Source organism: Cetorhinus maximus, chromosome 7 (assembly GCF_964194155.1).
Source record: "Cetorhinus maximus chromosome 7, sCetMax3.hap1.1, whole genome shotgun sequence".
NCBI lineage: Eukaryota > Metazoa > Chordata > Chondrichthyes > Lamniformes > Cetorhinidae > Cetorhinus > Cetorhinus maximus.
Window position 1 is genome coordinate 124,992,879 of NC_135885.1, and position 21,568 is coordinate 125,014,446.

General features: G+C 44.0%; 1 long non-coding RNA gene across 1 annotated transcript in view; it reads left to right on the forward strand.

Moving 5' to 3' along the window:
* Window positions 1-10,852, forward strand: part of LOC144682504 (uncharacterized) — a 46,132-nt gene extending 35,280 nt beyond the window's left edge. Inside the window, exons 2-3 of the long non-coding RNA XR_013577059.1 lie at window positions 4,558-4,712; window positions 10,216-10,852. This is a non-coding gene — a long non-coding RNA (uncharacterized LOC144682504). The remainder of the gene's footprint in view (window positions 1-4,557; window positions 4,713-10,215) is intronic.
* Window positions 10,853-21,568: the final 10,716 nt, after the last annotated feature.

Sequence of the window (21,568 nt, forward strand, 5' to 3'; positions counted from 1 at the left end):
GATAATCTTATCTCTGTTGTGATCATTATTCAGTTGCCCATACTCCCAAGATTCAGCTAGACATCTCAGTGCAGTCACATGATGGCCAATATTCTCCCGTTCTTCCTGAGATCTAGTGGTAACACATAGGACTTACTTTTTTGTTCCCGAGTCAGGAGCGTAAAGTCAGGAAAGTCTCCTGAATGGTCGATTTTCATTCCAGGATGGTGGGTGCTAACTGGAGTCAGGTTTGCCATCCCTGGAAAGAGTTCAGAGGCAGTCACAGGGGCTGCTGGGTGCTGAGGTGGGCTGTTTAAAAGGCCTGTCTCAGTGCTTTGGGACTTTGTCCCAGTTGTAAAAGCTGCAGTTAAGATCAAAACACAGCCCTAGGCCCTCATGCCACCTCACCCCCAACACACACCCCATGTACCAACCAGGCCAAATCATGCTACCTCATGCCGCTGCCCCCCACCTCCACCCCCTCCCCCGCCGACCCCCCCCCATGGCCCCTCATATTCCCATGCCAAGCTAGGTACCCCACTCACCTTGTGGCCCCTCAGACCCTCCATCCAAACCTATGCCCTCTACTCAACCCACTATAGTCCCTCATACTCTCCATGCCACCTTAGTGCCAACTCTGCAAACCCATGAAGTCCCACCGATCCCCATGGCCATTTAGAGCCTCATGTCAACTTAATACCAACTCATCTCAACCCATGTCCCCTTACCAAACACCCTTTTCCCCACACCCTCCATGCAAACTCACCCATGGGCAACCCTCAGGAGCCATGGTGAGATGAAAATAAGTATTCTAAGTACCACCATATTAAAAAAACTGCCATTGATAAAAATATGTTACAGAATCAATTTGTTCTGTGTCTCTGTGTGCTAAGTTAGCAATCTGTGGAGATTGTAACATTTAAGGTACAGGATGTTCCATTGTCTGTCACACTTATTCCTGCCTAGTAACAAGGGCAGGAGCCTCTTGAAGTGTTGTGATAGGTCACCAGATCAGTTCAAGGGTTAGTGAACAGCCCTTCTTGAACAGTCAGTTTTATTCAGGCAGTCTACTGGGAAATGTCCCAGGGGTAAAGGATAAGAGACAAGTGACAGGGCCAGGTCCCAGTTGAATTAAGAAAAGGAGAAACAATCTCCAATCAGAGAAAGGGCTGTAGGGAGCAGACTTTAAGTGAAATGGGCTCAAGAGAAGTCCTGAATATCCGAGAAGGCAGCTAAAGGTTGATCACTTTGTGCTGTGGGCCGTTGGGGCAAAGGTACCCGTTTGGAACAATGGCATCCTGCTTGGCATGACCGAAAATATGAAATTGTGCTTATGAGTTGATGCTTGAGTGAATCAATAGGCTGTATATTTCTCTGGAAGAGAAAACTTACAAGATTACCTGACAGAGTTCTTTAAAATTATGAAAGTGTTCGGTATGGTATAGAAGATGTTCATACTTGTGGGGGAGTCCATAAATATATGATAGTCTGTAAATCTGTAAATCTGCTAAGAAAAATCTCTTTGCTCAGAGAATGTGGAACTCATTGAGCAGAACTGCATAGATACAATTAAGGGGAAGCTAGATAAGTTCATGAGGGAGAAAGGAATAGGAGGACATGTTGATAGTGTGAGATGAATTAAGGTGGGAGATAGTTCCTGTGAAGCATAAGCACTGTTGGGCTGAATACCCTGTTCGTGTGCTGTAAAATTCTGTATAATTCCATTATCATTTTTTTTGTTATCTCCGTCTACATATAAGTTCATAACTTCTATGAATAGGCCATTGTGTTAGTTTGTTCCTTGTACTTGATGGCATACATGCTGAATCCAGTATAGAGTACAGGCTGTTAACATAATATTGAATAGTTATGGTATTTAAATCCTGGCATGGTTCACTGCTGAATTAGTGGTTAAGTTTTATCTATGGTACAGACCATTTAATTGTGAAAGGATAAATCATAAATTGTGTCAGGGCAATTATATCCAACTGGTGGGTACGATTAGCTTCTCTGCAGTGTATATTAACAACGTGTATCTATAAAATAAATGAAACGTGTTCTTCATATCTTTGTAAACCTACTTTAAAAATGTTTACAAATATTTGTTCAGAAGTAAGCACAAATAATAAAAGTCACTTCAAGGATTGAAGTTATCGATACATGTTATGTTAGAGCATTCAATGGGTTACATGAAACAGCACAAACATTATGGCTATCCCACAAGGCTGTATGGCATTGCACAAGATCAAGCCTAAGGAACTATCAAAATTCTGGGCACTGCTACAAGCCCTGAAAAGATAATACGATTTTTACCAAGAAAGAACTCACTTTTGATTTAGATGCAGAAATTGTATTGTTGTCTCCCTTGATTTTGCAGGGTGGCCTAGACTGGTAAAACTGCAATGATATTCTGATATCTAGTAAATTCTAAAACAATTATATGTAAGAAAATATTAGCCAAATAAATGTATTAAAGAAAACTATTTATAAATGAGATATTTCAAGAGCAGGAATAACAATTGCTTTTTAATGAGTACATTGATCAATTGCAGTTCCATGTCTACTGTTACCCTGTCACAACTCTTTCCCTTTTGCAATTTCACTAGGCAATAAGTTAATTGGTTTAAAGCATCGTTGCACAGCTGACCTTCAGCTGATTCTATGAATAATCACTTGCAAAACATAACTAGTCATACTCAAGTGATTATTTACAACCAATACCACTGGGATTTTAAGACTATTCCAACAAAATGAATAAGGAAAACGTGTTATCCTCTGAATAGTTTCTCTTATTGAAATTCATTAGATTTAGTTGAACTTTGAAACACAATCTGCTGAGAGTGCTATATCCTAGAAATTAACTCCTTGCTTCAATGAGAGAAGCAGCTTTGTTATAAGCCATACAATAAGTATTGAATTGCATAGTGGCCTGAGATTTATGAGGTATCTTTCAGAAATATTAAAGACCCATATATTTCATAAATGATACCGATGTAGCTTTTAGTAGTTGCCTTTTCATGAGCCCTTGGAATATGAGAGACAATGTTACATTAATTTTAATAGATGGATAATGGTGCATAGCATGCCAAGTTCCTAATATGCATTCCCATTGGGCAAGTTTCTGCCAGACGCACAAAATCATCCTATAATCTTAAATGATGAAGATAGCCATTGACAACTAACTGCAGTTCAATATTATCTTTGTAGTCACTACATTCAGCTGTTAGATTTTCCAACAATGTCACGATAATTAATTTTATTATAAAATTTCTGATCCATTTAATTTTGAAAATATTGTTGAGGAAACCATTTGGATGTGCAATCTAATATATAACTCCTGAAAATGACAATTGAAAAAGGAACATTTTTAAAAATGTTATTTTCTTTTTGGACTTTTCAGAACTTCTGAGATTTATGCTACATCGCTAAGTGCCTCCAGGATATTCAAGGTTAATCATGTATCGTGATAATTGCCTGTAGGTCAGACCAGGTAAAGGTGACAGACCTCCTTCACAAAGGGTATTACTTTTTTTTAAGACAATCCATCCGTTTTGATGATCATTTTCTGGTCCTAGCCTACAAATTACAAGCTTTGAAAAATAAAAATTCAAAGCTGCCATGAGGTTTAAGCATTTGTCCTCTGGGTTTCTAATCCAGCGTAGAACCAGTGGCCAACTATACCCATGATACTGTTCACAGGGCTCTGCCATTTTGGGAGGCAATTGGGTGGAACATGTGCCATGCGTGCTCTGTCGAGTTTTGCCCAGTGGTATAGTGGAAAAGGCAAAAATTGGCAAGTTTCAAGGTATTGCGAGGGTGGCCAGAAGGGTCAGGATAGCTTTTTTAGCTTTGATGAGAATCACACAGGCAGCTATCAGAGGTTTGGAGCGGTTGAGTCAGGCTATCATGCAGGTGCCCAGGAAGTTTTATTTAAATGAAGTTCGACAGCAAGTCCATGGCAGCGAACACTTTGGGTTCGCTACCCACGACCGGGCTCACACACCCCGCCTGTAACCCTTCCGCCCTTGAAAAATCAAGACCATTGTTATAGAGTGTGAAACAATTCAAAGGTTTGTGATTTTTACAATGGTGAAGACAACTTACTTAATAATATACTGATTGTTAAATGTATTGTGCAGTATTAGTTCACATATGGATGTTACTAAATTTCAAATGTGTGGCATTCTTCATTCATTTAGAATCCTCCCCCTTGATTTTGAGGATCAAACACCAGGGGCAGGATTTTGAGATCGTCAAGCGGGCACGGTGGGCGGGCCTGGGGGCGGCCGGTATACGGTCCACCGCATGTGATCGGGCCCCGATTTCACGCTGGTGGGCCAATTGAGCTCCCACCCCCCAACCGCGAGGAGCTATGAGGCGCTAAAGTCTGAGTGCCAACTGTCAGTGATGTCGGATCTGACCGAGGGGGTGAACCCTGGCTGCTTGGACTGAGCGCCCTGTGGCTCGAGGACCATGACTCAGATGTGCCCTACAAGGTGCTCCTCAGGCGGGGTTGGCCAGGCTGCAGAGGCACAGCAGATAGAGATTGGACTAATCAATGCTCCTCTGTTGTTTCAGTGGAAGACAAACAATAACCAGGCAGAGGGCACGTACAGGCAGAGGGCAGCTCACCCTCCTGCTGCTCAGCAGGTTCGAGCAAGATGCCCTGGAGCTTGGGAGCCAGCATGCTCCCCGTCCAACCGTGCGTGGAAAGATAGGTGTGCCAGACGAAGGTAAGAGTGCAGTGCTGAGAGGTGAGACTTTTGGCTCATGCAGCCATTCTTCTGTAGTCTCTTCATTGATGTGAGCCTTGAACCTGGAGTCCCCATTGATCATTGGAAGACAATGGCACCAAGGTGCAGATCCCCCTTGTCTGACCAGGGTACCTGGCATGTACAGTGACAGACTTTAACTAATGACATGTCCTTGTTCTCCCTTTTAGGTTCACCAGCAGGCGTTAGCTCTGCCGTCCCCAAAGGGCCTCCCCTGCCACCGGAGAATCACTGAGCTTCTGTTGTGCCTATGTCACACCTGCTCTCTGAAGCAAGCACCAGCGCCTTAGTGGGCATTAGAGCAGCGTCCAGTGTCTCCGTGCACATTGGCACACTCGCTTGAGGTGCAGGCGGAGGCAGAGAGTATCCAGGGCTCCAGCACTCGGAGGACTGCTGGGGACCAGGATGATGCTCAATTGAAGGCTGATGATGGGCCTCTTGAGTTGTCCATTAGACGGCAGATGCTGGATGTCTAGTGAGATGTGTGGGAGGATCTGGTGGAGATCCATGAGGGTATGTGTGCCATGGTCTCCGTTAAGGAGGAGCCCATGCGGAGCATGAGCACTGAGTTGGCCCTCATGGCCGAACGCACTGCCTCCTCCATTGAGACAGTGGTGACTCTCATGGAGAGGCAGCTCCAGGAACAGAATAGGGGGTTCCTGGGGTTGCACTTGGACCTGCAAGCCCTCACACAAGCACTAACCTCAGGCGCTCAGTGTCAATGTGCAAGATGGATAAGGAACTCAATATCCCAGCTAGGTGCCCAACCATCAAAGGTGAGCAGGGCAGTCCAGAGCGACCTCATGCTGAAGCACGAACTGCTTGTCATCTATGCGGGCTCCTCTCAGGATGCTCTGGATAACATCTGCAGCTGCTTTGCCCCTCTGCCAGTGACCGTGGCATCTGATGAGGCTGCGATGACTGGGGAAATGCCAGCCGTGGCACTGGCCACTCCCTCCCAAGCGGGGCCAGTACAAGTACCACTGGCCAAGGTCATCAAGGCCAACAAGACAGCAGGGGTCAGCAGGCTGTCTCCAATGCCGGTGCCAACTAGGTGGGAGCACCTAGGCATAGCACTCAATAGCATAAGTTAAAGGCACCATGAGCACAAGAGGGCTAGGTCACGGGTGATTTTATGTTTATTTATGTTTACTTTATCTATACTGGTCTGGGAATGAAGACCAGAGAAGTTTATGTAAATAGTTTGGAATTGTCAAAATGGGATTATTTTTTTTTTGTCGTCATGACCTGTGTATGCTTCACCTTTTTATTTTATTGGTGCAGGGTATGCCAGTATGTAACACTGGCCATAAGTGGCTCTGAACTTTATTGCACAAGCACTGAGTGTTCTTTGTGTTGAAATGAAAGGGTCATTTCAGACATCAGAGGTGGAGGCAGCAGCCCTGGCATGTGGTTGAAGCTGATCTTTGGCAGCCTAGCTGAAGGAGCGCTGGTTCAAGGCAACCCTGGTGTCCCTGCCTCCCAGGAAGTTACTGAGGTCTGCCTCGGTAACCCTCAGCGTTCTCCTCACCGTGCTCCTCTTCTGACTCATTACTGGACTCATCATCTGTGGCCTGTGCAGCTGTGTCAAGAACCTCTTCCTCCAGTGGATCCCCCTTGCCAGTGCCAGAGTGTGGAGAGCGCAGCATACAACCATGATCAGTGACACCCGCTCTGGGAGGGTATTGTAGTGTTCCCCATGAAGGGTCCAAGCATCGGAAGTGCATCTTGAGAAGACCTATGGTCCTCTCTACCACCGTTCTTGTGGAGGCATGACTCCTATTGTAACGCTGCTCTGACTCTGTTCTTGGGTGGCGGAGCAACGTCATGAGCCACCGCTTATCACCCAGCAGCCATCCATCGAGTTGGCCTGGAGCACTAAAGGGCCTCGGCACCTGGGAGTGTCTGAGGATGTAAGCGTCATGGGAGCTGCCAGAGTACCTTGCTCAGACTTACAGGCCAGAATTTTTCCGTCGGCGAGTTGGGGGCGGGGCCTGCTCGCCGATGTGAAAATGATGCGGGACGACACCGGGAGGAACCCCCGACGTCATCCCGCCCCATTTAAATATGCAGGAAGGTGGGCGGACAGTGAAATCAGCTGTCTGCCCACCAACATGTCAATGGCCAATTGAAGCCCTTGACAGGATAATTAAGCCAATTAAAGACTTGCCTGTCCAACCTTAAGGCTGGCGGGCAGTCCAGGAGCCCCAGCGGGCTTCTGATAAAGCATGAAACCTCATCCACTGGCGGGATGAGGTTTCATGTCTGTTTTAAGAAACTTCAATAAATTTTATGTGATATTTATTAACATGCCCCATCTCGTGTGACATTGTCACATGAGGGGGACATGGTAATAATTTTTTTATTTTTCTATTTTTTCAGTTTATAAAACTTTCAGCGATTTCCCTGAAACAGCACTTAGTCTCAGGGAGATGTGCGCTCTTTCGCGTGCATGCAGTTGGGGAATCCTTCCCCCCTCGCACAGGAAGCGCATAGCCCTTCCCATTGGGTGGCCTGCTGGGTGGGGCTTAATTGGCCCACCCACTTAAAATGGCGGCAGGGCCCATTTTAGCGGTGGCGATCGGCTGCCCGACTGCCGCTGAGCCAGTGGGGCCCGCCTGCCCATCAAGGGCAAAATTCTGCCCACAGAATTTGCACTTTGTGGTCACACACTATCTGCACATTCATGGAATGGAATCCCTTCCTGTTGACAAAGGCATCCGGCTGACCCACTGGTGCCTTGATGCCCACATGTATGCAGCCGATGGCACTCTGGATGTGGAGGAACCCAGCCTCTGGCTCACACAGGCTGGCTGGCCTCATCTGTATGGTAAAGAATAAAGGTCAGTACTGCCTGAACAGAGCTTCTGTCACCAACTTGACGCAATTGTGGACTGCTACTTGGGAAACTCCACATAGATCCACCCTGAGCCCTGGAAACAGCCAGAGGCATAGAAGTTGAGGGCCACTGTGACCTTCAGGGCCATTGATATGAGCTGTGCACCCACACAGTCGGAGCTGATCTCAGGCCTGATCATCTAACAAATAGGGGTCACGGTCTCCCTGGAGAGGCGGAGCTTCCTTCGGCATTGCACCTCAGACATATTGAGGTATATGCATCGCCGCCTGTAAACTCTGGCAGCAGGATAGTGGCCGTTTCCGCCTTGGACTACTTGCTGGCCTACACCCCTTGCGCCTGCGCTTCTCCTCCCACAGGGCCCTCCCCTGGAAGCTGCATAGGGACATGTGGCCTCCTCTCCCTTCTGCTCCTTTCTTCCTCCTCAGAGGAGATGCCTCCAGCGGAGACCACAATCCCCATTACCAGGGTAAGGGAAGGCTGTTGACATCTGGAAGGGTCCACACAGTCTGAATCCTCCGAGGGCCTTGCAGACAGCAATAAGTCCTGAAATGAAGCCTGTAAATGCTAAGAATGATGCCACGAACAGAGATGAAGCTGCCAAGTACCAATAAGTAACCAGCAGCAAACTATCTCCAAAACTCCTCACTACTCACACTGGCAATACTGCTGACCCTCTTTATCCCGCTCTTGGATGAGGTCTGTGAAACTGTCGGCTGGCCTCCTGCCCGTTTTGCCCTTGCGACGAGCAGGAAATCGCACAGTCACGGAAAAATCACATTTAATTGGACTCTTAAGGGCCTTAAGTGGCCGCTTAATTAGTGGCGGGCGCTGCTCCGGCACCCGCAAGCACCTGCCAAGTGAAATATCACGCACTATTTTACTCCCAATCAGGTAGGGCATGCGCTTGCCCGCGGGGCGTAAAATTCTGTCCCAGATAATTGTATTATGGCTCAGAGTCCCTGTTTGGAAAAATACCCCTCTCTGTACAGAGCAATGTCCATATTGATATTGTGTGGTCTGCTCATCTGTATAACATCTTACACTGTAGATAAGGACATAGGTGTCCATGTGCACAAATCCCAAGAAGCTGGTGCACCGGTAGATAAAAGTGATTGAAAAGGTTGCTGAATGTAAGCCTTTATTTCAAGAAGTTTGCACTTCAAAAGTGAGAGAGTGTTGCCTCAGTTGTATACAGCCTTGGTCAGGCCCCACCTACATTACTGTGTTCAATTTGAAGAACATAAGAAATAGGAGCAGGACCGCACAGCCCATCGAGCCTGCCTCTCCATTCCATATGATCATGCCGGATTGTCAGCTTCAACTCCATTTTCCCGCCTGCTCTCCATATCCCTTGATTCTTTGAGAGACCAAATATCTGTCTATTTCAATATTAAATATGTTCAATGATGGGCCATCCACAACCCTCTGGGGTGGAGAATCATAAAGGTTCACAAACCTTTGAGTGAAGAAATTTCTCGACCTCATCTCAGCCCTAAATGGTTGTCCCCTTATCCTGAGATTCTGCCCTCGAGTTCTAGATTCACCTGCCACAAGAGAACAACCTCTCAGCGACTATCCTTTCAAATCCCTTCAGGATGCTTGCATATTTCTAAGAGATCACCTCTCATTCCTCTAAACTCTAGAGTTTATAGACACAATTTACTCAGCGTCTGATCATTGGACTACCCTCTCATCCCAGGGACCAATCTAGTGAACCTTTGCTGTATGGCCTGCACTGCAAGTATATCCTTTCTGAAAGACGGAGACCAAAATTGCACACAGTATTCCAGTTGTAGTCTCACCAAGTGTAGCAGGACTTCCTTATTCTTGCACTCCAATCCCCTTGTAATAAAGGCCAACATATCATTTGCATTAATTGCACACACGAGGGCTCTAATTGGACCATGGACAGGCAACCCGCCCTTCGCGTCCCCGCCGCTCGCAAAATTGCATTGGGGGCAGGGGTGAGTGGGCCAGCAGCGGGCATGTCACTGATGGCAAGGCATGCTATTCTAAGGGTCCGCTCACCTTCATCCCTGACCATGGGTAGCTCATAAAATCCAGCCCATCCTCAGTCAACATCTGTACCACTGTCTGTGAACCCCATGACATTAAGTTGGTGGTGAAGCCAATGGCATGAGGGAGGCAGCATATTAAAAATGGCATTTAAAGGGAAGATCCAGCTTTTAAATATTTTTAAAGTTTGTTTTATTAAGGAACTTTAAGTGCATGTTAACAGCTCAGTGACCTATTTTGAAAAATAGTCACATTAAAGTTTGGTCTTTTCAAAATTGAAATAATAGGTGGAATTTTACAGTCCCATTGTGGTGGGGGCAGGGCCATAAAATATGACTAGCTATTCATAAGTTCATTGACTTTGTTGAGACTGTAAAATCCCATCGGTGTAAATTTCCACCCAATCTATTGAAAATAATACATTTGAATCCATTAGAAAGAACATATTTTTAAACATGTACATAGAAAAGGCAAGTTTTAACATTTAACTTGAGGATGTAAGTAAATGATTTTATTAATTCATTTAATGAGTTATATTCATCTACTTGCATCTCCCCTTGTAATACAATTTAGACACTTGCTTCTTAGCGCCTCCAGTCTACAATTGGTGAGTCGGAGGTCTATCAGAGTTCCAGAAATCTAAAGTGTTCTCTCATCTGGGAAGAAGCAACAAGCTTGGACTTGAGAAGGATAATTTCCGACATGCCATCAAGCCATAAAACTGCCATTGTGGGTCATGTGCCTGTCACAAAAACTTCCGGAGCTTCCTCTCCATTCATTTCATTTAGGATCAGCTAACTCATTAACAGGCTCCTGAGTCACAACACTGGTTTTACATTTCAGTTGTAGGTTGAAAGTTATGCCCCTTTTTCTGTCATGTGTGGTCACACAGAGTGGTCATAACTGGGGTGCAGCATAAACAAAGTGCAAAGGTTGGAAATTTGCTGAAAGTGGGAACTCATTTCAGAGGCAGAAAGATTGTGCTTTTTTTTGGCTCCAATTCTTGTAGCGGCTTGTATAAGTTACAGGCAAAAAGTGCTGATATTTTTTGTTTAATGTCTAGTGCGTGCTATTAGTACTGTTTAGCATGTAGAAAAAATACAACAAATTGAAAAGTGGATAAAAATAACATAGCCCAATATATGGCAGAGCTAGCTCCGTGTTTAGACTGCAGTAAGTAGGAGATTGTGGGCAGTGAGACTATCCCAAATGAATGCATCTGCAATTGTCATCTCTGCCTCGAATCTCTCTGGTTCAGATTCTGCCGAGTGAATTGAATCACATTAGCAGGGGGAGGGAGGGGGTGGTGGTCGTGGGTGGGAGCAGGGAGTGGAACAAGGAGAAGAACTACCTGGACTGTTTGCTCCGGACTTGATCACACGCCATAGAAAGGTGCAAGAGCTGGTGTGATCGATAATGTTTAGAATGAGGGGCGATAGAGATCAAGGATTCACAGAAATTGTTCCTACTCAATAGGTACAATACATTTGTTACCTCTGAGGATAAGGATAAAGATTGTCAGAAGGGCTGCTAGAATGCTGCCTGTTGGATCCAAGTCGCCAGTTTGTTGGGGCTTATGGATCCCAGTTGCACACTTATTGTGGGAGGGCTGAATTGATACAATAGATGGATTTGATCAGCAGACACTTCTTAGGTGGAACACACTCTGTTTATTTACAAAGGTACTTAGCAGCTACAGTTGTGTGCTTTCAACTCAAACCCTATCTCCATACTACTGACTACTAACGACAGACTACTGACTATAGAGGTAGTCCGTGCTGATACTCTATTGGTTACATAAGATCATGTGATCTTCCTTTATAACATCCTTCTTGGAGGTATACTGCACATTACATAAAACCATAACCACATCCCTCCCCCATTACTCAGAAACACATTTTACATTTACAAGTATAATTTTCTCAAAATAGCAAATTATTTACACAGATAAGTAATTTACAAATACAGTCTTTCTGGGAGTTTCCTTATGCGTGTAGATCTGTGCACCCTTTTGCTCTACAACTTCAGATGCTTTGTCAGGAATCTCCTTTTCTGGAGTTGTCTGAACAACAGGTTCTTTGGTGGGCACCTGTAAATCTGTTTCCTCAACTCTTGCAGGTGCAACAGACACATCTGACACATCTGTACTAGGTTGCGTTCTTTCAACAGGAGACGCTGACCCAGTGGTGAACACTGGTGGCATCATTCTTGGGGCAGTTTTTTCTGGACGGCGAGCAGGGGCGGGGCCCACTCGCCGACGCGTAAAATGATGCAGGGTGACGTCCCGACATCTCCCCATGTCATTTAGATTTTCAACCTGCCAAAGGCCTATTAAGGCCATTAAAAAAGTAATTGAAATGATTAATGGACCTGCCCATCCAACCTTAAGGTTTCCGGGCAGGCAAAGAGCCCAGGCGGCCTTCCGAGAAAGCATGAAACCTCATCCACAGGCGGGATGAGGTTTCATGAGGGGTTTAAAATTTTCAGAATATTTTTAAATAAAAGTAATGGACATGTCCCAGCTCATGTGACAGTGTCACATGAGGGGACATGTCAGGAAAAACTTTTCTAACCTTTAAAAATTTTTTATAACTTCAACCAAACTCCCTGAGGCGGCACTTTGCCTCAGAGAGATCTATGCGCTCTTATGCGCACACGCACAGAAGAGTGCACTCTTGGCTCAGGGAATCCCCCCCCTGCCAGTACAGGGAGCGCACAGCACTTCCAAGCGGACATCATGTAGGGTGGGCCTTAATTGGCCCACTCACGTAAAATGGCGGCGCACCTCCGACCAAGCCCGCACCTGCACAAACCCCCCAACGGGGGGATAATGCTGCCCTTGGTGATTTGTTTCCCTCTTCCTTAGATGATCCACATGTCTTCATATGACTCAGCCTTCCATCTTCATGTGGTAAGATGGAGGTTCAGTCATTGCACTTATTTCTTCCAGTAACCATTTTGGTCCTTCTCCAAAGTTCTCCACATATACCGTCTCTCCCACGGTAAACTTCCTGTCACAACTATGCCAGTTGTATCTAGTTTTCTGACTTCCCTGACTCCTTTCCACCTTCCCCCCTAAATTCAGCATTATTAAGCTCAATCTCGTCCTGAGACAGCGTTGCATCAATAACTCCATCGGTGTGACACCTGTTATTGTGTGAGGGCTGGTCCTATAATGGAAAAGGAAGTGTACTAGCTCGGTTGCTATGGAATCTCCAGTTAACATTTTCATGGGTGACTTGAATATTTGAACTGCTCTTTCAGCCAGTCTATTTGAGGAACGGTGGTACAGGGAAGTTTTTACTTCAGCGATGCTGTTCAGGGTGATAAAACGTTGAAACTCAGCACTCGTAAATGCCGTACCATTATCAGACACATCTACTTCTGGTAGTCCATTTATGGCAAAACTTTGACATGGCTTCTCAATTGTAGCAGAAGACGTTGGTGACTTCACCTCATGTATGTCCATTCATTTTGAGTGGGCATTAACGATGAACAGAAGCATTGTTCCCATGAAAGGTCCCACATAGTCTATGTGTAGCCGCACCCATGGCCTAACAGAGCGGTTAAAGGTAACTTGCAATTGTTGGCATTGTGTACAACTCTTAACCAAGCTCTCTATTCCTCAATCCATCCCAGGCCACCATAGATAGCTGTGTGCTATGGTCTTCATTCGGGAAATTCCTGGATGTGCACAATGTAGTTCAATCAACAATGGCTTTCTTCCTTTTGGACAAACAATCACTCATGCGTCCCACAATAAGATAACATCCTGGCTGGTTATTTCATGTCTTCCATTGAAGTCCAGTTTCATTTCATCACATATATGCTCTTGTAACCATGATGCACTTGTTCTCGTACTTTGGGTAAGACTGGGTCTTGACTTGTCCAGTCTCTGATCTGTCTAGCACATACCGGCAATGAACATAAGAAATTTAACAATAAAACAAGTTCTTGATGAACTGGAACATCCTCATCATTTTCTTGTAAGGGTAAACGACTCAGTGCAATGGCATTTGCGATTTGATTTCCAGGCCAATGGACGAAAGTATCCTCGTATGCTGCCAGGATCAACCCCATCATTGTATTCTTGCTGAGGCAATGGGTGGTATAGCCTTGTCTCCACTAGACAATCCTAGCAATAGCTTGTCGTCTGAAACGATAGTAAAATGACAGCCGTGTACATACTGGTGAAATTTCTTGACATCAAAGATGATTGCCAGGCCTTCTTTTTCTATCTGTGAGTATTCCTTTTCCCCTGCAATGAGCCTCCTTGATACATAACCTAAAGGCCATTTCATGCCATCGTCCATTCGATGGGAGAGCACTGCTCCCACTCCGTAGGGAGATGTATTACATGTCAACACCAACTCTTTCCTCTGGTCATAATATACTAATAGGTTGGACGAGTGAAACAATTGTTTCACCTTTATGGAAGTTTCTTTCTGTGGTGCCTGTCAAGACCAACATTAGTTCTTCTTGAGCAGATAATGCAAGGGTGCCAGTTCTATAGACAAATTGGGTAATAACTTCCCATATTAATTGATCATTCCTAAGAATGATTTGAGCTCAGAAGTGTTCTTTGGCGCAGGTGCCTTTCTTATAGCTCTCACTTTTTCCTCAACCGGATGGAGGCCCTGTGAATCTACCCGGTGACCCAAATAGATTACCTCCCTCTCTTGGAACGTGCACTTTTCCTTTTTTAAACACACTCCAGTCTGCAAGAAACGTTTTAAGACTTCTTCTAAGTTCACCAAATGCCCCTTTTAAGTGAGTCCTGTCACCAGAACATCATCTAAATAAACTACAATGTGGGGCAGTCTCTGCACTAAACTTTACATTGTTCTCTGGAATATGGAGCAAGCTGAGGAAACGCCGAAAGGCAGGCTGGTATATTGGTTTAACCCTTTGTGTGTATTAATTGTGACAAATTCCCGGGGGGCCTTCCATAACTCTAATTGTTGATAAGCATGACTCATATCAAGCTTCGTGTAGGTGGTTCCACCTGCCAGCTTGGCATACAGGTCTTCAGTTTTTGGTGTGGAGTGTCTTCCCAGCTTAGCCGCTTTATTAACTATCAATTTGTAGTCTCCACTAATTCGAACGCTTTGATCAGGTTTAAGGGCGGGGACTATTGGTGCTGCCCATTCTGAGAATTGCACAGGTTTTATAACGCCCAGTTTTTCCAGTCTGTCCAGTTCGGTGTCGACCTTTTCCCGCAGTGCATAAGGTACTGGTCTTGCCTTCATGAATCAGGGGGTTGCCTCTGGATCCACACGAATTTTTGCTTGTAGCCCCTGGACCTTCCCAAGTTCATCCTTGAAGACTGAAACATAACCCACTAGCTCTCAGATAGAAAATTTCAACCCATTCTAACTTAATCTCCTTTAGCCAGTTTCATCCAAGGAGGTTTGGCCCTTCACCTGCTACCAACATCAAAGGTAGTTTTGCCGATTGGCTTATGTAAGAGACAATAACTCTGCTTAAGCTTTTGATTTGGATGCCTTCACCCATATAAGTTTTTAATTTGACATCAGTTTCTTCTAAACTTAATTTATATTTACCATAATTCAGATATTTGAAGGTGTGTTCATCAATTACTGTAGTGGGAGCTCTTGTGTCCCAATTTCATTCAAATAGCTCTGCCATTTACCTTCACTGTTATATATATTTGTTTTGTCTTTCCAACCTTCCAATTAAATAATGATTAATTATCTGAATTTGTTATTTCAGGCTCTTCTATATTGCAGATCTCACTGTTTTTTTCTTTTGTTTGAAAGACTGTCTGATTCTTTCCTTGCATTGTCTCATTATGTGTCCATTTCGATGACAATAAAAACCAGTGCTTTCTCTAGCACCTTCTTAAAATCCAAAGCTTTTTCGAACAGTAATCTCTTCTGAATTGTGTCTTCATTCACACTGCACACTAAACGATCTCTGAGCATATCATTTAAAGATGTACCAAACTCGCAATGTTCTGCTGACTGATTCAAACTTGCCACATAACAAGCACCTGACTCCCCCAGGGCTCTATTTCTTGAGTTAAATTTGAACCATTGCATCATTACTGAGGGCTTTGGCTGGTAATGACCCTTCACGAGGTCCACCAATTCATTAAAATTTTTCGAATCTGGGGCACTGTGTGCCGTCAAACTTCGAATCAAGCCGTAAGCTTTATTCCCACACGTAGGTAAGAGGATCGCTCGCCTCATAATGTCGTTTGCTTGGAAAAATAACATGAGGCGTTCAATATAATGAGACCAATTGTCCGTGGCTAGGTCAAAAGGATCAATTCTTTTGAATTCCAGCATTCTGTGAGGCGATTTCTTCAAGATTAGATGGGAATTCTACTCACAATAACCGTGTGAGTTACAGGCCAATTTTGTTTCTCTTGACTTCTTCCGTTAACTTATTTTATTCTCGAATCCAGTTTATTGTATCTTCTCTTTATCCTCACTTTTCTTCTTGCTTTCTCCTCGTCACCAGTTTGTTGGGACTTATGGATCCTGGTTGCACACGTGTTGTGGGATGGCCGAGTTGGTACAATAGACAGAGTTGATCAGCAGACACCTCTTAGGTGGAACACATTCTGTTTATCTACAAAGGTACTTAGCAGCTACACCTGTTTGCTTTCAACTCAAACCCAATCTCCATACTACTGACTACTAACTACAGACTACTGACTGCAGAGGTAGGCTGCACTACTCCTTTATTGGTTAGATAAAACCATGTGATCTTCTTTTATAATATCCTTCTTGAAGGTATACTACATATTACATAAAACCATAAATACCGTACTGTCCATGGCACATTGGAGCAGCAGCCTGCCTAAAGTGGGGGTGAGGATAAGCAGGAGTGGAAGCGCAATATGGTAGCTGTAAGGGATTCAATAATTATGGTGATTGATAACATCCTTTATAAACAGGATTGGGAATCCCACATGGCATGTTGCCTATATAATGCTAAAGTGAAGGACACCTTGAACTGGCTTCAAAGAGAGCAAGTGGATCAAGTCATTGCAATCTATGTTGGAAGTAACAACATCAAAAAGAGTAGGCAAGAGGTTCTGTTCATGGTGCACCAGAAGCTAGGAGCTGTACTGAAAAAAACCAGAAAGTCAAGGGTTATAATCTCTGGGTTATCATCCAAGTCATGTGCAAATTAGAATAGATAACAGAAGATTAGGGAGGTGAACAAGAGGCTAAAGTGGTTATGTGGAAAAGTGGGATTCTATTTCATGGAACACTAGCACAGGACAGGACTAGGACAGGAAGAAACTGTACCTCTGGGACATGTTCCACCTGCACCTGCACCAGACTGGGACCAGGGATCAAGCAGAAAAGGTAAATAGGATAATCATGCAAAATTTAAACTTTCAAAACGGGTAGGGTGGCGGTGTTCGGGCGGGATGGTGGGGGGGGGCGGGTGGTGCTGCTCAGGTGGAAGAGGTAGTATAAATAATAATTCAAAAACTAGCAAAAGCTGAGAGAGTTAGAGTAACAGTCAGAAGGTGTGCTTTAGGCACTATAGGTAAAAGGAAACCTAAAATACGTACAGTAAATTAACCCGGAGAGAGAAATAAAGTAACATGAGCAAAGCATTAGAGCAGATGGACAGCTAAGGGTGTATGGTCCAATAAGCATGCTCTATATAAATGCAGTGTGTGAAGAGAACTAGAATAAAGATTGAAGTGGATGTTGTTACACTGGACAAACAGATAAGTTAGTATACTTACGACAAACAATAACAGAAGATGGCAGATGTAAAGTGAGATTCAGAAGTTTGAAGAAGGATAGAGAGAGCCAAAAGCAATTTTGTGAAGATGAAGGATGTGTAAACAACAAAAAAACTCAAGCTTGTAACAAGGAAAAATCTCATAAGATGCTACATTCTATTCCCTTTCCCGTATGTCTCAGAAACCTGGACAATAAATAAAAACCTGTGGGAGAAATAGACACCTTTGAAATGTGGATGCTAAGACAGATGCTAAAAAAATCCATATACAGACACTAAGACAATTGAAGAGGTGCTTGAAATAGCAAGAGCAAAAATAACTCTAAAAGTGACAGCCAGAAAATAAAATGTCAATATTTTGGCCTTTTGATCAGAGCTGAAAAGCTAGAGATCTCTTCTGGAGGCCAGCAGAAAAAGGGGTCGAGCTAGGCCTAGTTGGATGACGGATGTCAAAGAGTAATTGCAGATGAGAGACAGTGAATATGTAAGGATAATGCAGGACCGACAAGCGTGATATATCATGACAGCAGATCTCTTGGCAGGAGTAGCTAAAAGCAGCAGCGACAGCACCGTAGAGAACAAATTGAATCAATTGCAAGCACAAATTCAACTTGGAGGGCATGAGATGGGAGCCATTACTGAGACTTGGCGTGTAGGTTAACGCTTGAGTTTACTCAGGAACCCAGGGAAACGGAATCTCGGAAGGCGAGATTGAAACCCTATAAGCTGGGCTGTCGTTGAAGCCATCTGAGTTGGAGGAACTTTTGGAGAGAATTCCAAGGCAAGATCTTTGAAGGTCAAGATTAGAAACCCTCATCAGCGACACGTGGTTCCAGTGAGATTGATTAACTCACAGTGTTATAGATGGCTAGGTGGGTTATTGCAAAATCCATACAATCTGTTTTGGTCATATTTGGCATTTATTGTGTAGTGTGGTGTGTTCAACCACAGTTGGCTTGTTAATTCACATGTACCTTATAGTAACTCTGAATATTAGAATATAAGACAGGAATTGTAAATTATTTTATCTTTCGAAGCATGTACAGTAAAGTTTATTTTTGTTTGTTCAAAACCTGTGGAATCTTGTGGCTTTTTTCACTTAGGTTAGAATTTGTTCCCCGGAGCGGGGTGCTGGGCGTGGTCTGGAGCGGGCACGAGTGAGTGCGCAGCTGATCGCCGCCCGCGATTGGCTGCGTGCCAGATGCACACCCAGGAGTGCTGAGCGCTCCTTGTGCGGACGGGGTTAGTAGGCTGAGTCAGGGCCTGCGCTCTTGCGCACATACACGCAAAAGAGCGCCAAAATCTCCCTGAGGCATAGAGCTGCCTCAAGGAGATCAGTGTGATTTTTAAAAATTTTAATATAGGAAAGAAATGTTTAAGACATGAGCTGGGACATGTCAATGAAATTGAATTAAAAAATTGATTTAATTTATAAACACTTCATTAAACCTTATCCCACCCATGGATGAGGTTTCATGATAAATGCGAAGGCTGCCTGGGCTCTTCGCCTATCCACCAACCTTAAGGTTGGATGGGCAGCTCAATTAATTACTTTAATTAGTTTTTAATTGGCCTTAATAGGCCTTTGACAGGTCTGCGGGCACACGGTTGACTCGGCTGCGCGCCCGCCAAACTGAGGATCAAAATGACGTGCGGTGACATTGGGACACATGCCCGACGTGACCATGCGTCAATTTACGCATCAGCGAGTGGGGTCCGCCCCCACTCGTCGACCCGAAGATTCTGCCCTCAGTATCTAGGATCTCAGACTTTGTCTACTTTAAACAAAACATTATTGGTCCCTGACCAGATCTTGCCAACAACATGGGGTATGGCCAAGGATCATAATAATATTAAGTATAGAGTGACTGAACATGAAAATTTTCAGCTGATCAGAGTGAACCAGCATACAACTGATTGAATTTTTGAAGTGCTAACTAAAGTAATGGACAAGGGAATGTCTAAATGCAATTTATACAGACTTCCAGACAGTGTTCCAAAAAGTCCCTCATAAGAGATTGTTAACTAAAGTTGAAGCTCATGGGACTGAAGGCAAATTATTGATCTGCTAGGAAATTGGTTAAGGGCAGGGGACCTTGGGTTGGTATAATGGGTTGGCACTCTAATTAGCAGGCTATTACTGTTGGTATCCAGAAGGAATTGTGTTGGGGCCTTGAAGATTCACTATGTTTACTAATGATTTCGATAATGGTATAGAAAGCTACATGTTCCAGTGTGCTCATGGCAAAAACACAGGTGACATTGTAAACAATGCAGATGGAAGCATTAAATTACAAAGTGACATTAGTAGATTAAGTGAATGGGCAAAACTGTAGCAAATGGATTTCAATGTAGGCAAATGTGAATTCATCCCTTTTGGATCTGAAATGTTTATAACAGAGTTTGTTCTAACTAGTGAAATGCTCAAAACCGTGCAGGCCCAAAGAGACTTGGGGGTCCAGGTAGATAAATCATGAAATGTAATGAACTGGCACAGAAAAATAATCAAAATGACTAACAGAATGCTGATTGTAATACATAGAGGACTAGAATATAAGGGAATAGAAGCTATGTTACAGCTTAACAAAGTCCTAGTTAGACCACACCTAGAGTACTGTGCCCAGTTCTGGGCACCAGACCTTGGACTGGCCTTGGAAGGAGTGCCGCATAGATTTACCAGATGATACCTGGACTCCAAAGGTTAAATTATGAGGAGAAATTGCACAAATTAGGGTTATAGTCCCTGGAATTTAGAAGGTTAAGGGGTTATTTGATTGAAGTTTTCAAGATATTAAAGGGAATGGATACGGTGGAGCGAGAGAAACTATTTCTGCCAGATGGGGAGTCAAGCCTAGGGGAAATAATCTAAAAATTAGAGACAGACCTTTCAGGAATGAAACTAGGGCCAGGATTTTATGGCCTCACCACCGCATGTCTCCCCCTGGCAGATGCGGCAAGCCATTTAAATCTCCATTCGGTTTGGTGGGACCGTAATATCCTGCCAGGCAGGAGGTGAAGTAAAACCCTGGCCTAGGAAACATAGGAACATAAGAACAATGAGCAGGAGTAGGCAATTCAGCCCCTCGAGCCTGCTCCGCCATTCAATACAATCATGGCTGATCTCATTTTGGCCTCAACTCCAATTTCCCGCCCTCTCCCCATAACCTTTCAACCCATTACTAATTAAAAATCTGTCTATCTCCTCCTTAAATTTATTCAGTGTCCCGGCATCCACTGCATTCTGAGGTGGTGAATTCCACAGATTCACGACCCTTTGAGAAAAGCAATTCTTCCTCATCTCTGATTTAAATCTACCACCCCTTAGCCTAAAACTATGGCCTCTCATTCTAGAATGCCCCAGAAGGGGAACCATCTGCTCCATGTCTACTTTGTCTATCCCCTTTAGCATCTTATATACCTCAATTAGATCTCCTCTCATCCTTCTAAACTCTAATGAGTATAGGCCTAAACTGCTCAACCTCTCCTCTACTTCTACATACAAAGGGTGATAGAAGTTTGGAAGTCTCTTCTGTAAATGACAAATAATGCCAAATCAATTGTTAATTTTAAATCTGAGATTGATAGATTTCTATTAACCAAAGATATCAAAGGGATATGAGTGAAAGACAGGCATGTGAAGTTCAGTTGCATATCAGCCACAATCTCACTGAATGGTGGAACAGGCTAAAGGGTCTAAATAGGCTACTCCAGTTCCAATGTTCCTTTACTGAAATGTACCATATGGAAAAGCAGTTATACCTATGTTCTGTTACAACATCAGTTACAAACTAATTACTGTAGTCCTTTCCAGATGATTAAATAATAATGCAAGTGTTAATATTTATGTATTATAAGCAGATAAATTAATTTGGAACTTTTGACCATTGTATCTCTAGCTTGAAATTTTATCCACAAATTCCAAATGAGCCCTTTATGTCCTCACATGAATTATTGGGCAGAATTTTAACTGTCAGGGGAAGGTGAGTTCAGGTGTAAGTGGGGGTGAGGAGGTATGGTTAGGGTTAGGGTTGGAGGGAGGTGATGGGTTAAAGACTTGAAAAGTGACATCAGTTCAAGAGCCTAACATGATCCCACCTACCTCTGGGTTTAACTCAGGCTGGTTTGTAGGTGAAGGGAACCCTTGTAGAGCTATCAAGTAAGTAATTGAAATATGGAATTGGGCAACTATCTATGATTTAACCCAGCA